The sequence below is a fragment of the Pholcus phalangioides genome, unplaced genomic scaffold (genome assembly GCF_987345545.1).
Source record: "Pholcus phalangioides strain wild (caught in Gottingen) unplaced genomic scaffold, Ppha-v1.0 ptg000011l_1, whole genome shotgun sequence".
NCBI classification, from domain to species: domain Eukaryota; kingdom Metazoa; phylum Arthropoda; class Arachnida; order Araneae; family Pholcidae; genus Pholcus; species Pholcus phalangioides.
Window position 1 is genome coordinate 53010318 of NW_028301604.1, and position 10367 is coordinate 53020684.

Here is a 10367-nt window from a genome sequence, read left to right on the forward strand (position 1 = left end):
CATTCAAATATTACGTCAGCATCGAGGGGGGGGGGGGTTCGGATTTGTTGACTTTTGATGACGGGGGGGGGGGGGGTTTGAAGGTTGCTCACGTCATCAAAAACCCCTTTTTGAAGATATGAAATATTCTAAGTTCTAAGCTGCTGACGAAATTTTGCTGACGGGGGGGGGGGGAGGAAGTGTCAAAAATGGCTGAAAATCTGCTTACGTAATACTTGAATGGTCCCATTTAGAAAATTCGGCCTAGATTTAAAAAAAATAAAATGCTGTATAATTCATGAAAGCATAAAGGGTTAGGTTGGCATGCAAATTTCGGAAAAATATTGATCTATCAAACAGATGCTAAAGGATTGAAGCGCCACTCAGTATACTGCGCAATATAGGCGACTCGAGACATCGTTTCGCCGCACCAGTAAAAAAAAACTCCCAGCGGTGTTCAACTTTTTCTCACCGCTGGGCGAGGGAATTTTCGGCTACTGGTTCCGCAGAGTGATGTCGTTCGACGGACTATCGATTTTTAACGCTGACCAGTTTGCGACATAGGCAGGAAAACGTCAATATTAGCGATTCGGTAAAAAATCGTATTTTTAAAAGCAAAAGCTTATAATCGCAGAACAGCCAACCTTGAAAATGCAAAAGTCCTGTAATTTTCTTACAAGAACCCTGCAATTTTCTTACAAAAATCCTGCAATTTCCTGCAAAAAATCCTGCAATTTCCTGCAAAAAATCCTGCAATTTCCTGCAAAAAATCCTGCAATTTCCTGCAAAAAATCCCGCAATTTTTCCCAAAAATCCTGCAATCATATCGTAATTTCTTGAACATAATCCGTGGCGCACAAGTCAAAATAAAGAAGAATTAAATGTAAAATTAGCAAAATATGTGTATATTTTTCATAAAATAACAAACTGCATGGATGCAACATTTAGTAGAAGCAACATTTTCTCTGAAAATCACATTCTCCCCAAATTTTTCAAGATTTCACTAAAGGGGTGGGGGAAATAAAATTTACTCCCGCAGATTACACGACATTTTTTATTCTCATTTTTCAATGCTTTAAAATAGCAAAATGCCAATGTGCAACTTATTGCAGCTATGTGCTTTCTTTCTTGAACATGCATATTTATTGGCAATTTCACTGTCTGGGAACACTTTCTTAAAAAGCTCACTTTTTTTTTTCTGTGCAGCGCAACGTAATTCGCCCAACGCGACACGCCGTCCACTCACCAATAAAAACAATAAGAAAAGCAGTATGACTGTTTTCCTACAGAGCGCAATACGGCTCACGACGGCGCTTCATGCCAGGTTTTCCTAGGAGCAGGTTTCTACAGCGCGTGCAGTGTGAAAACTTTGATTGGTCAAAAAACCTGAATTTCAAGTTTTTAACCAATCAGCATTTTCATGCTGCTCACGGCGCAGAAATTCTATTCCTAGGAAAATCCGGCTTTAAGTCGGACGTGATTGGCCGACTGCTTCTGGAGGAGTCAAATGCGTCATGCTCCGCACCGATACGGTTCATGCGGTGCAAAAAACCTACTCCAAGGAAAACCCGGCTTTACACATTAAATAAAACACGGTTCCGATTCAGTAATGCAAGGCCATTATCGGATTTTCTTTCCTCCAGGGTCTGCACGCTTCTAAGGCACGCTGTTTATGTTAACAGGTTTGAACAAAGCTGCATTAAGAGTCTTTCAAGCGGCTTTGGGTTTGAACGGCTTTGACCATGCTTCAAATTTCATCATCCAGAAAAATATCACCATGAAAATACCCTGGAGCACAGGCCACAGCTGACTCTGGAGGGTCAAGATTGCACGATGTTTCGTAAGCGCCCCTATTTTGGTATTGCAATTAAAGTTTGAATAACGAAGATTTCTGTAGGAAAAAAAAACCGCGTTCGAAGATTCGTTTACCGAAAAATATTTTAATTATTAATAATTTCGATTATTTAATCCGAAAAATAATTTTATTTTTCTTCAATTTTTTCCCTCTTCATCAAACCCGGCAATTAAAATCCGGAAACCCTGTAAACGTTTAAAAAATCCGGAGAGTTGGCAGGTCTGTAATCGTATTAATTTGCTAAAATCGTACTAAATACGATAAAATCGTAACGGTTGGCAGGTATGCACAACCATTGGGTGTTCCAATCCCATCCCCTGTGCTTTCACGTTTCCTATTACAAAAAGGAGGTTTTTTTTTCTCTTTTCTCACTTTTTATATTCGGGGAAGCTTTCTCTTATTTTTCTCTCTAGGCCAGTGGTTCTCAACCGGTGCTCCATGGAGCCCTTGGGGCTCCTTGTGCACTCTCCAGGGGCTCCGCGGCCGCTTGAGAAAAATAAAAAAAAAGTAAAATTTAAAAAAATAATTATAAATATTTTTAAATAGTAAAAATAAATCTAACTTTGATGAATAATTAAAAAATTGACTTACGGGGCTCCGCTATAGAATTTTTTCACTAAAAAGGGCTCCGCAAGTCAGAAAGGGTTGAGAATCGCTGCTCTAGGCAATGCTATTCATCACCATGGAGAATGCCTATTCTAAGAAAGATCCCTTCAGAGAAAAAAATAAGGACTTTTTCAAGAGTGGCTGTAAAAAGTAAGGAGTTATAAGGGCCCTTCCAGAGGGAAATGAAAAGTTAGGACTTTTTAAGGAGTTTGTGTGAACCCTGAAAAAAAACGTTCCTAAAAAATTTTTTTTATTTAAAAAAAAGTCATTTTTTTCCGTAGCACTATTTCAGTATCCTATAAGATTGACTCAATTCAAAGCAAAATGGCTTGGTTACAAAAACAAATTTTGGCCAAAACAGTGCACTAGCAACCACAGATAATTCCTTTCTGTTCTCCTCACAATATAAATAACCTTTTTTTTTTTGGAGTCTTCCACAGTCCAATCTGTCAACTCTCTTCCACAATGCACAGCAAATTATGAAGGCATGTGAGATTTTTAAGAATGACGCTCCTTCAAGACCACTTTCAAAAGCACAGTGCAAAATGTGTAAATTACAAGTTCCTCAAAAAGGGGGTGAGTAGAATGGTTTTACTGCGATGCGATCCCCCCTTTTTAAAGGGAGTTATTTACATTTTACTGTTCAATACCAGTGTAATCGTTTTTGAAAAATGAAGCACTTTCATTTCTAGCTCTTTGCTGAGTATTGTATACATTGTTTATGACTCTGCATGCCCTAAAAATACAGAAGAAAATGGAATGTTATTGGGTATCATTACAATCACCAAACCTAGAATAACTGCTTTGTAATGCAAACTGCTGCTTCACCTATACAAAAAATGTTCACCATAATTTTAAATGATGACTGCTAGTTACTGTCCAAGACCATGAAAAGTAAATACAAAATTATTTTTTCCATCCAGACAGAAGTTTTTAATGACTACTCTACTTGTTGAATTCTCAAATTGAGCAAAAGAAAATTAATAAACCAAATGGTCCATATACAACCCCTAAATAACCTTGAAAACAATACAATTTCTGCTTTGGCAGAATCATTAATTGTAATCTACAACATTTGTACTATTTGGCAATATATAGATGATTTTCCTGCTCAATTAAAACCACTTACACGAATTTTGTAGATAGGATTTGGTAAAAAAAAGTGGGACAAAAACTAGAAAGTAGGACAAAAGCGAGAAAGTAGGATAAAAGTAGGTCATTTTACAAAAAGTAGGAAAAGTAAGACAAGTGGGAGCCCTGGATCTTGGCATCTCTTTTTTCTGTTAATTAATTTTTTTCTAATGATCAGGGGATGGTCATGGTAGCTGAAAGCCCTATATAATTATTATTGCATTGTAACCCTTGAATTGATCTATATTACTGGAGGGAGCATCCAGCCTCCACAACAGCAGTCACATCTAATGCAAGGAAATCACGTGACTCTGTGAAAACACAGTTTGTGCCTGGCAATTTCCTCATTAAAATGTACAGTTCAGTCTCTAAATATTGCGTTTTAAAGATTAAAAAAAAAGGATGAAAAGATAAAAAAAATAAATAAAAATAAATTAAATTCTTTATTTCATTAATACTGGAATAATTTCTTTCAATTTTGGAATTTTCCTTTATTAATTCTGGAATTTTCCTTTATTAATTCTGGAATTTTCCTTTATTAATTCTGGAATTTTCCTTTATTAATTCTGGAATTTTCCTTTATTAATTCTGGAATTTTCTTCCAATAATTCAGGAATTATCTCTCATTAATTTTGGAATTATCACTTTCCTCAATGCTGAAATTACTTCTTTAATTGATTCCGGCACTGTATCTCATTAATTCTGGCACTGTATCTCATTAATTCTGGCACTGTATCTCATTAATTCTGGCACTGTATCTCATTAATTCTGGCACTGTATCTCATTAATTCTGGCACTGTATCTCATTAATTCTGGCACTGTATCTCATTAATTCTGGAATTATCTCTCATGAATTTTGGAATTATCACTTTCATCAATGCTGAAATTATCTCTCTCATTAATTCTAAATTTTTTCTTCCATTAATTCTAGAATTCTCTCTCTCATTAATTCTAAATTTTTTCTTCCATTAATTCTATAATTCTCTCTCTCATTAATTCTAAATTTTTTCTTCCATTAATTCTAGAATTCTCTCTTTCATTAATTTTGGACTTACCACTTTTTCATCAATGCTGAATTATCTTTTTCATTAATTCTAGAATTATCTTTCGTTAATGCTGGAGGTATCCCTTTCATTAATCTTCAAATTATCTTTCCTTAATTCTGGAATTATCACTCATTAATTTTGGAATTATCCCTTTCATTAATTTTGGAATTATCCCTTTCATTAATTTTGGAATTATCCCTTTCATTAATTTTGGAATTATTTCTTTCATTAATTCCAGAATTACCTTTTATTAATGCTGGAATTATCCCTTGTCGTTAATCTTGGAATTATCTTTTTCCTTAATTCTGGAATTATCTTTCATTAATGCTAAAATTATATCTCATTAATTTTGGAATTACCACATAGATGTTGAAATTATTTCTTTCATTTATTATTTCAAACTCCTATTTATGCCATAAGAAAATAAAGGAGATTGTGCCGATACTCCCTCCAGTAATATAAGCTCGATAGTCCTACATCCTTCCCGCTGCTTCAACAGCGGATGATAGTTGCAGTCCTTATTTAATATAGTGAAACCTTGCTACAACAATACTCGATATAATGATAATCCCTATGCAACAAAATTTTTTCTTGGTCTGCAGAATATTGTTATATCAAGGTTTCACTGTATATCAATTCTTGAACATCAACTTTTCGCTAATGCACATGTGCTTCCAGAATAGAAACTGCTTGGATTTTTACTATTAGTCGCTACTTACTGTCCACATCAATCACACAGTGCTCAGCTCCACCTGAAAAACCAGTTTTCCACTGTGGGTGTAGACCTGGCTTAGCAGCGCCTGACTGAAAATGCTTCCACTCACATAGTTTCTGCTGCCAAAAGAAATTCATTACATTCTATATAGAAGCACATGTTGTTTTCGTCATTTTACACAGATTGCTAACAGTTACACGCAGAGTAACAAGTCCAAGCAGGAAAAAAATCCTTAGTGGGCACGTTGATCCACAGTTCGGTTTTTCAATACACTTCTTTTCCATTAGTCATCGCTGAGTTCCTATGCGATCTAGAGATATCTTAAAAACATCATGGGCCCCTGGAAAAAGTGATTTTTATGAGGCTGCTACCTGGCTAGAAATACCCACCCTTAGTTTACATAATTATTCTCGAAAATAGTATCTAGATCTATTCATTATGAGCCCCCACCCCGTGCCCAGGTTGGCCTATGCATTAAGACGGCACTGATGTGATCCCACACATGGAGAGGGTTTTATTCCAGCTACAGTGCAATGGTTGTTGGCTGAAATTAGTTTTTGAGACACAACCGGTCAGCATGCCCATTAATACTAGAAGGATCGCTACTTCACTTCATTATGCCTAGAAAGACTGATGCCAAGTAAAGACTGGAGGTTGATTTTCACTACCTACTCAAAATTTTCGAAAATTTTTATTATGCTTATGTACACATAAGTGTACGTAAACAATAAAAGAACTTTTTTAAAAATAATTTTTTCGAATAAAATTACACAATTCAATTTCATTTTAAATTCCAAAAAATTCCTTAAAGTATAAAGATGAAAAAAACATTGATATTCTAAACATCATAACTCCCACATCACACTTTTTCATTTTTCAATACCTACATTACATTACAAATGTATTTTCCTCTCAGACTTCTTTCCCACTGAAAATGCATCTCGCTTGTTATGTTATTGCATAGAAGGATCTGACATCACTATCTTTTCCTGATACTGTGGCAATTGTTATTAGCAAAATTCTGATTTCTGAACAAATAAGGTTCTCTAACCTTTCTAGTTACTTTCAACAAAAAGGAAAATTCTGGTTTTTATATTTTTCTACAAATCAACCACACATTTATTGATGCTAAGTAGAATGTAGTAGAAAACGCACACTGGCAAATGAGTGATACTCACACAGCTTGCTTTCTGGTCAATACCATACTTTGTTTTGTTGTAAAACTCTACGGCTTCAGGATGTTTTTCTTCACTTTGAGAATATATATTTCAAAATTTCAATACAATGAACTTTGTAGAAGAATGTTTTCCTTTTTCTCACTCTAAAAAATGCTCAATGTAAGGTCTTTATGTGTTATCAAACATGTTTCTTACAAAGGGATCCTTGTTTTGAACTTCATGCTATATTTTTTTTTTATCTTTTATTATTACACCTACCAAGGTAGTATTATTGTGTTTCAGTTTTTTAGGAAGTATTGGTGAAGTAACAAAATCAAGTGTACACATTTCTACTAGCTTTCAAATAAGATTCAGTGATCTGCATTACTACATTTTTAACCAAACTAGTAATTTTATTTTGCATTACTAGTTGGTCAGTAAGGATGGGATGGTTTCAATTAGACAAAGTGAGAAAATATATATTAGAGAAAATTTTATGCCACGATTCAACAAAATATTTGCTATGCATGCAATGCAAGTGTCTATAACATTACTGGTCATGGTCCTTCTAGGTATAACTGAAAATATCACTGCCAATTTGTTTTTTAATTGATAATAGTTGGATACCCCAAAGTAGAATGTTTTGCATTGTTCTGCAATGAACCCTCGGCTGACTGGAAATGTTCTGCATTAAAAATTCCCATAATAGTGTTTTTTACATTTTTCTTAAAATTCTTCCAGATTGTTCTACAGTAGCACTGATTGTTTTGCAACGTACGTAGTAGATTTTGGCATATTCTGCTTTAGGGGTTGGACAGTATAATGTTTAAGTATTTTTAGGAAAAGTCATGAAATTTCAAAAATCTAAACAATTTGGTTCATTGTGAAAATCGAACGAGAAGATAAAAAATGATCAAAATGACCACCATGGTCCCTTTAGTGTTAAATGTTTTGCCAGATTACCACACACAGACAAGAGACAACATAATAAAAATACATTCATTCCCTGCCAGTTGGGAAAATAGATGGTTTTGATGAATTCCTTAAGTGCAGCACAGACACAAACACACATCTCCACACACAAGCACATTTCAAGACTCCCTCTATACTTTTTTTTCGTGGAATAAAATTGCATCAATGGCAATTGACTAGATTATGTACAGAAAAGAAAGTGACTATAGCAGTAACAGAAATTTAATCTTGTGTAACATATATTGAAATGTGATCACTGTACTTGTGATTGAAAACACAAAAACATCAAAACAAAAATCTTAATTTTGTTATGACATTTTAATGGGATCTATTGGATATTTCTATAAAATTAGTTGATTTAATGCCCAAATGATGCCAGTGCACCAATATAATACAAATTAACAACCTTTATAGCGGCTGAGTACGTTTTCTGTGCTTGTTATAACCAGCCTCAGACTTGGTGAGGAATATCATATATCAGGGCATGTCAGATGTCAGGTCGTTATGGCGAATAAAAAGTTGGAACTGACACCTAAAATTTTCAATAACTAATTACAAGATTTGAGTCTGATTACAACACAAAAATTTTTAAAATTGTGTCCACATGTCTAATAAAATGAAAAGGAGTGGCAAGGTCCTGCAAAGCCAAAAGAAAAAAAGAAAAGACTAAAAGATAGACTAAACTGCAAGTCCTCATCTAATTAGTTCTTGTTTGCATGAAATGACTGAGAGGACAAAAATAATCAAATGAAATAAAAATAACACTGGGAAAAAATAAGGATGAACCAAACTCTTTTTTTGCCTATAATTTATCATAATCAATCTTCTAGACTATACAGGTCAGAAGTTTCCTTTATTGAAAAAATTTCTGTACTCTGTTCAGAATGGGGCCTTAATAGCCACTATGATCCATGTATGTTTAGCACTTCTTTTGTAATTTCTTTCCTATAGTGAACGCATGTATGAAGTGAAAATAAGTTCTTTTCTTCAGTTCATGGTCAGTTTCTTACAAGTGACCACTTTCACAGTTCCTCACCCGGAAGATACTTTCAAGGGAATCTATGGATGCACCAAACATTATAAAAATTATTGTTATTCCTGATGCACATTAGACAGTTCCATTGTAACTTCTTACAATTTCCGAATTGGTCTTAGCTCAAAGGGAAAAAAATCCTGTTTTAAAACAATTGAAAAAAAAATGCACAATTTGACATTTTGAAACCTGTTATGTTAGGAAAAAAACAGAAGTTGTCCTGTTTCTATACACTTCATTCGACCAAACAAGGCACATGGTAATCGTACTAACAAACTTTCTCATAGTGATGAGTTAAGCAAAATTAGCTATGAATAAACGAGGATTTATGAACATCGTTAGCTATGAAAGCTGGACGGGACAGAAGAAAAACAACGACTCAACCAGAGTGACAACTTATTCGGGTGATGACTTAACAAGGTTTTACTGCAGTTATAGCAATCAGTATTGTTATCAGAAACCCTAAGTCCCGATGTGATCACATTAAACAGCATACACTGTATTATATTCTTTGTCCTTACAGTATAGTTGCATAAATGAATTTGAATTTGCAGAGTAAAAAAACTGGAAAATCACACATATGAACATAACAAACCCAATTATCAAAAAAAATTTCACAAAATTTCAATCCTCAATAAATCTGATTACGAAACATCCTGATTTTCACCAGCTGCACTTATGAGAACCCGTTTTCTCCTTCTCCATGAAGGAAAGGTTGACAGATCTCTACCACAGGGATCGATCCTTTTCATTTTATTTTTGTGAATAAATTTGAAAGCAAATCTGTTTACTAAGTGAAGACCTGCCAAAAAGCCTATCCTGGGTCCCACCAAGAGCAAACTCATGAACATGGAGGGCCATGGATACATCCCTGGTTCAGGCTTTCAATTTGCTTGTTCAGTAAATTTGGTATACGCATTTTCAATTTTATCAAATCAATAACTAACACTTTGATTCCATGTAATTTCCATTGATAAAAAACTGAAGTGCGTTTTTGTTTATCAAAAGGAATAAAAACTAGAATAAAAATTCAAAAAACGAGATGAGATGTTCGATATAAGACAATAAGATGTTTTAAGAAATACTCACCTATCAAAAACAGATTGCCAAAACCGGAACGAAATTTATTGCCAGCGCATAATAAAATAATTTACTTGGACATTGGATTCAATGATTATGTTTGTAACAGCTGAATGGACGGTGGTTTATGAGGCACGAAACTAGCAAATGATGTTTTGATCACCTACATAAGGCACATACACAGGGTTCGTGAAATAGCTCCATCTACGCCTTTAGAAAAAAATTCTGGATGAAATTCTTATGCCAGTTTTTATAATAAGATTAAATTTGTGTTACAGATTTTAGAGTTCTTTGAATTATGCATAAATTTTGAAAATAAAAGAAACTAAAAATACACAATACAATACGATAATAATTATACAGGGCTTTTGGCTACTATGACCCATGGAGGAAAAAATAACAGGAGGTGACATCAGGCACGAAAATTGAATCCGTTGTGGCAACCCTATGGGCTGACAAGTAAGCCCAAACAAACCGCTCTTTTCCCTATACTTGACATGTGTTTTGCCGGATCGAATTCTCTTAAAATATTAACTAAATAAATTTAAGCACACCATGACCATTTAATGCGTCTTCAGGTAATCTACATGATCCAATAAAGGGGAAAAATAAAACTTTATCCTTGTATAAGGGGTTTTTATATTTTTAATTTATTTTTGAAAGGGGAAGATCATTTTTCACTCTCAACTCGTCATACGTTTTTAGTTCAGTGCCTTCAATTTATTTTAAAAATTTGATTTATCACATTATGGAAATATGATTAATTAAAATAATATGAAGCTCCAATAAAATG

At 34.2% G+C, this 10367-nt stretch overlaps 1 protein-coding gene across 1 annotated transcript in view; it reads right to left on the reverse strand.

Moving 5' to 3' along the window:
- Window positions 1-9906, reverse strand: part of LOC149080555 (kinesin light chain-like) — a 172264-nt gene extending 162358 nt beyond the window's left edge. Inside the window, exon 1 of the mRNA XM_089239668.1 lies at window positions 9584-9906. The gene's annotated coding sequence lies outside the window, so the exon portion shown is untranslated. The remainder of the gene's footprint in view (window positions 1-9583) is intronic.
- Between the last annotated feature and the right edge of the window lie 461 nt (window positions 9907-10367).